Source organism: Pecten maximus, chromosome 1 (genome assembly GCF_902652985.1).
Source record: "Pecten maximus chromosome 1, xPecMax1.1, whole genome shotgun sequence".
Classification (NCBI taxonomy): domain Eukaryota; kingdom Metazoa; phylum Mollusca; class Bivalvia; order Pectinida; family Pectinidae; genus Pecten; species Pecten maximus.
The window spans coordinates 54,739,246-54,745,492 of record NC_047015.1 but is presented as its reverse complement, the minus strand read 5'-3'; positions in this window follow the sequence as shown (position 1 = coordinate 54,745,492).

Sequence of the window (6,247 nt, the reverse complement as noted above, 5' to 3'; positions counted from 1 at the left end):
ACCTTTTAGAACACGGATTAAATTTGTACATGGCCATATACATCTTCGATGTATAAATTCAACTGATACACGAATGCATCATGGTTCAAGAATCGAAATGACTAATGCAAAGTCTCGAATTTCTATTTAGAATACATGTATAGGCTAGACTTAATGTAAGTATATAAGTACAGCATGGTTAGTACAACCCCTCTCATATATAAAACATGACTTAGTCAAGTCCTCTCATATATAAAACATGACTTAGTCAAGTCCTGTCATATATAAAACATGACTTAGTCAAGCCCTCTCATATATAAAACATGACTTAGTCAAGCCCTCTCATATATAAAACATGACTTAGTCAAGTCCTCTCATATATAAAACATGACTTAGTCAAGCCCTCTCACATATAAAACATGACTTAGTCAAGCCCTCTCATATATAAAATATGACTTAGTCAAGTCCTGTCATATATAAAATATGACTTAGTCAAGTCCTGTCATATATAAAACATGACTTAGTCAAGTCCTCTCATATATAAAACATGACTTAGTCAAGTCCTCTCATATATAAAACATGACTTAGTCAAGTCTTCTCATATATAAAGCATGACTTAGTCAAGCCCTCTCATATATAAAACATGACTTAGTCAAGCTCTCTCATATATAAAACATGACTTAGTCAAGCTCTCTCACATATAAAGCATGACTTAGTCAACCCCTATCATATATAAAACATGACTTAGTCAAGCCATCTCGTATATAAAACATGACTTAGTCAAGTCCTCTCATATATAAAGCATGACTTAGTCAACCCCTCTCATATATAAAACATGACTTAGTCAAGTCTTCTCATATATAAAACATGACTTAGTCAAGCCCTCTCATATATAAAACATGACTTAGTCAAGTCCTGTCATATATAAAACATGACTTAGTCAAGTCCTCTCATATATAAAACATGACTTAGTCAAGTCCTGTCATATATAAAACATGACTTAGTCAAGCTCTCTCACATATAAAACATGACTTAGTCAAGTCCTGTCATATATAAAACATGACTTAGTCAAGTCCTCTCGTATATAAAACATGACTTAGTCAAGTCCTCTCGTATATAAAACATGACTTAGTCAAGCTCTCTCACATATAAAACATGACTTAGTCAAGCCCTCTCATATATAAAGCGTACACGACTTAGTCAAGCCCTCTCGTATATAAAACATGACTTAGTCAAGCCCTCTCATATATAAAACATGACTTAGTCAAGCTCTCTCACATATAAAACATGACTTAGTCAAGTCCTGTCATATATAAAACATGACTTAGTCAAGTCCTGTCATATATAAAACATGACTTAGTCAAGTCTTCTCATATATAAAACATGACTTAGTCAAGTCTTCTCATATATAAAACATGACTTAGTCAAGCCCTCTCGTATATAAAACATGACTTAGTCAAGTCCTCTCGTATATAAAACATGACTTAGTCAAGCTTTCTCATATATAAAACATGACTTAGTCAAGTCCTCTCATATATAAAACATGACTTAGTCAAGCTCTCTCATATATAAAACATGACTTAGTCAAGCTCTCTCATATATAAAACATGACTTAGTCAAGCTCTCTCATATATAAAACATGACTTAGTCAAGCCCTCTCATATATAAAGCATGACTTAGTCAAGCTCTCTCATATATAAAGCATGACTTAGTCAAGCTCTCTCATATATAAAACATGACTTAGTCAAGCTCTCTCATATATAAAACATGACTTAGTCAAGCTCTCTCATATATAAAACATGACTTAGTCAAGCCCTCTCACATATAAAACATGACTTAGTCAACCCCTCTCGTATATAAAACATGACTTAGTCAAGTCCTCTCGTATATAAAACATGACTTAGTCAAGTCCTATCATATATAAAACATGACTTAGTCAAGCCCTCTCATATATAAAACATGACTTAGTCAAGCTCTCTCATATATAAAACATGACTTAGTCAAGCCCTCTCGTATATAAAACATGACTTAGTCAAGCCCTCTCATATATAAAGCATGACTTAGTCAAGCTCTTTCACATATAAAACATGACTTAGTCAACCCCTCTCGTATATAAAACATGACTTAGTCAAGCCCTCTCATATATAAAGCATGACTTAGTCAAGTCTTCTCATATATAAAACATGACTTAGTCAAGTCCTATCATATATAAAACATGACTTAGTCAAGTCCTCTCGTATATAAAACATGACTTAGTCAAGCTCTCTCATATATAAAGCATGACTTAGTCAAGTCTTCTCATATATAAAACATGACTTAGTCAAGTCCTCTCATATATAAAACATGACTTAGTCAAGCTCTCTCATATATAAAGCATGACTTAGTCAAGTCCTCTCGTATATAAAACATGACTTAGTCAAGTCCTCTCATATATAAAACATGACTTAGTCAAGCCTTCTCATATATAAAGCGTACACGACTTAGTCAAGCCCTCTCGTATATAAAACATGACTTAGTCAAGCCCTCTCATATATAAAACATGACTTAGTCAACCCCTCTCATATATAAAACATGACTTAGTCAAGTCCTCTCATATATAAAACATGACTTAGTCAACCCCTCTCGTATATAAAACATGACTTAGTCAAGTCCTCTCGTATATAAAACATGACTTAGTCAAGTCCTCTCATATATAAAACATGACTTAGTCAAGTCCTCTCATATATAAAACATGACTTAGTCAAGTCCTCTCGTATATAAAACATGACTTAGTCAAGTCCTCTCGTATATAAAACATGACTTAGTCAAGTCCTCTCGTATATAAAACATGACTTAGTCAAGTCCTATCATATATAAAACATGACTTAGTCAAGTCCTCTCATATATAAAACATGACTTAGTCAAGTCTTCTCATATATAAAACATGACTTAGTCAAGTCCTCTCGTATATAAAACATGACTTAGTCAAGTCCTATCATATATAAAACATGACTTAGTCAAGTCCTCTCATATATAAAACATGACTTAGTCAAGTCCTCTCATATATAAAACATGACTTAGTCAAGTCCTCTCGTATATAAAACATGACTTAGTCAAGTCCTCTCATATATAAAACATGACTTAGTCAAGTCCTCTCGTATATAAAACATGACTTAGTCAAGTCCTCTCGTATATAAAACATGACTTAGTCAAGCCCTCTCATATATAAAACATGACTTAGTCAAGTCTTCTCATTTATAAAACATGGCTTAGTCAAGTTCTCTCATATATAAAACATGACTTAGTCAAGCCCTCTCACATATAAAACATGACTTAGTCAAGTCCTCTCTCATATAATACGTGACGTGTGCAAGCCATCTCATATATAAAACACGGCTTATTCAAATTGTCTCGATCACTTCTCTGTGTTTCAGAGTATGGCTAAGTCAAAGATATGATTTTAGTAAATACATGTAACTGTTGAGCAGTCTTCTGAAACAAACCAGTTCGAAATATGATGATTTGTAGTAAGTTCAACTCTGATGATGAATTGCTTTGGATCTGTTTGTATGGATCGAACCTATACAAATATGCACAGGGGCTTGACACATTCCCATGACCCACAATGATTTTGTTTTCATTATGGAGTCAATACTAAGAGATTTAGGGGTCGGCTGAGGGGTTTATTTTTCCTTATTGGGTAAAAAGTTAGTGATCAAGGGGTAGGCTGATGGGTTTATTTTTTCATTATTGGGTCAATAATTAGTGATCTAGGGGTCGCCTCAGGGTAAGTTTTCATTCTAAGTCATATTAACATATCATGTTCTGAGGTAATATCCATTTCATGTTCCAGTCTATTCTGAAGAATAGATTTCACATAACTTCTTTTCTGTTTCAATTCACTTTTCACATGTTGATGCATTTGCCACATTATATATCAATTTTGAAAATAGAATTTATTACAAAAACGATATTATAAAACAAAAAATCATGCCACCATATTTCCACTGCTACATCGATAGATCCTGCTTCTGGGGTATCTTCCTCGACTAAATTGTCCACCTTCTCGTTAATGCCAATTAAAATAACGAACGCCCGTCGACAGCAAGTTAGAATCGGAATTAGATGAAATGAATTATCTCGTCAATAGACAATATTTTTAGGTTAAAATCAACACGTTTTACATGTAGGTGTATGTTCTCTTGTTCGCCACCTGTCAAACACTCCGTCAACACTGATGTCGTTATGTTTTGGTTAGATATGCATTCACGCAATACTCTGAGTAACTTGCCTTTTAAGATTCCCCGTTTTGGTTTGATAACATATATGTATCATACAAAAATATTTAACACTCACCAGGTAACTTTTTTATGGTTTTAATGTACTTTTTCCACTGAGTTTGCATGACCTACTCATTTCCTAGGTTTAAAGCAGTCTTATTTCTTTAATTTCTCTTAAAACGCTCCATCTCCACCACAAAGTTCTAAAAGTGTAGTCGAGGTGATTTTTCAGAATTGTAAATAGGATATCGACTGTTTAGAGCTTAAAAGTTCAAATGCTCAAAAATCAAATTAAGCTAGAGTCACAAGACAGACATCGCTCCTGTAAAACGACACCATAACTATGTCGGCATGTTGGATATCGGTGGGTTTAAGGTCTTTAGGAACAGACTCATTTATAACTTAAAACATCCACTCTGGTTTGTCGATTTATAATTATGCATTAGTTTCTCTTCTACCACAAAAAGACCCTTCTTCGTCTTTCTATACGTATTTCATATTGTACATAATTAACACGTACTTAAGTAAAAAAACAAAAAATAAAAAACAAAAAAACCCACTAATTTACATATTGATATTTTTCACCATTACAAGGACAGATTTGTTTACTTTTAGGGGGTTAACCCCCTCCCAACAGCCAGAGTCATATGACAACAGGTGCCAGGGGGACACTTATATGAACACAGAGCATAGAAAGACAGAGTAGTGAGTATTTGTCTTGTTTGTTTTGTTTAACGTCCTATTAACAGCCTCCAGGTTTTGGAGGTGGAGGAAAGCCGGAGTACTAGGAGAAAAAAACACCGGCCTACGGTCAGTATCTGGCAACTGCCCCACGTAGCTAAGGTTTCGAACTCGCAACCCAGAGGTGAAGGGCTAGCGATAAAATGTTGGAACACCTTAACCACTCGGCCACCGCGGCCCCTAGAGTAGCGAGGAAAGAAAGGAAATATTTAAGATACCAAGTGTTGTAATGGGGTCAGAAGATCTGTCTTTGTGTCTTCAATGTCCCCTAAATAGATGCTACAGAAGAAAATCTCCGATTCGTCAGGGGCCACTTTTAATCGCTTTCCACGATCAACATGCCATGCAGTGATATTCAGCAGGTACAGGATGACATGTTCGATTTGTAGGACAGCTACATTTTGCCAATGTGACATTTAGTCTAAATTCGCACTTCCATGAAGTCTGCAATCAGATTCGTGTGAAATTGATTATCTGACAGAGGAGTGATATGACAGACACGTCACAAGAATATCATCCGAGAAGGCAATGATTATTTCTACAATGAATAAAATATGGTCGGACTATTGAAAACCTATCAACGCCGATCGATTTAAAATTGATACGTCGCGTGTTTCAGGTATTACGTACACACGTTTGAGATTTATCAAGATAAGGAGATTTACCTCATGGTGTGGAAAAAAGTACTTACAGTGTATTATTCATTTGTGTTTTAAATGTTCAAATACATGTCTTGTTAAACGGTTAACACTTAACTAAATGACGACAAATCCACTCCTTGCACAGATATCCACTATTTCTATAATTCCTGCATCATGGCCACTACAAATTAAAGAATCTTAGATAATTTTGAAAATCATTCGGTTTAAAAAAAAATTAAAGAACATTTTCAAATACACTGTAGTGAATCGTCAGTGTCAGTGGCATTTTAACCAAACTGAAGTTTGAGTCACAAGACTTACGTCCGTATTGTGAAAAGGCATGGCTGTATGAACACAAATGTACCATTATGTTGTCAGGATTACAAAGTGTCGATATTGGCTGGACGAAAGTTTTGAGAAAAATATCCTATTTAAAATGGAATGATAATTATCAACCCTATTGTATAGTCAGCTCATCTCTGATGATAAATCGTTTGGAAGCTTTCAGAAAAATTCAAATGGTTGTTCTATCTATTTTGTAAAAAAGACCGTATACATTACCTTCTTTGTTTAGAGTATTCTTCAAACAGTTATAAATGCTACTGTTTTTCGTTGTCAGAACGTTTT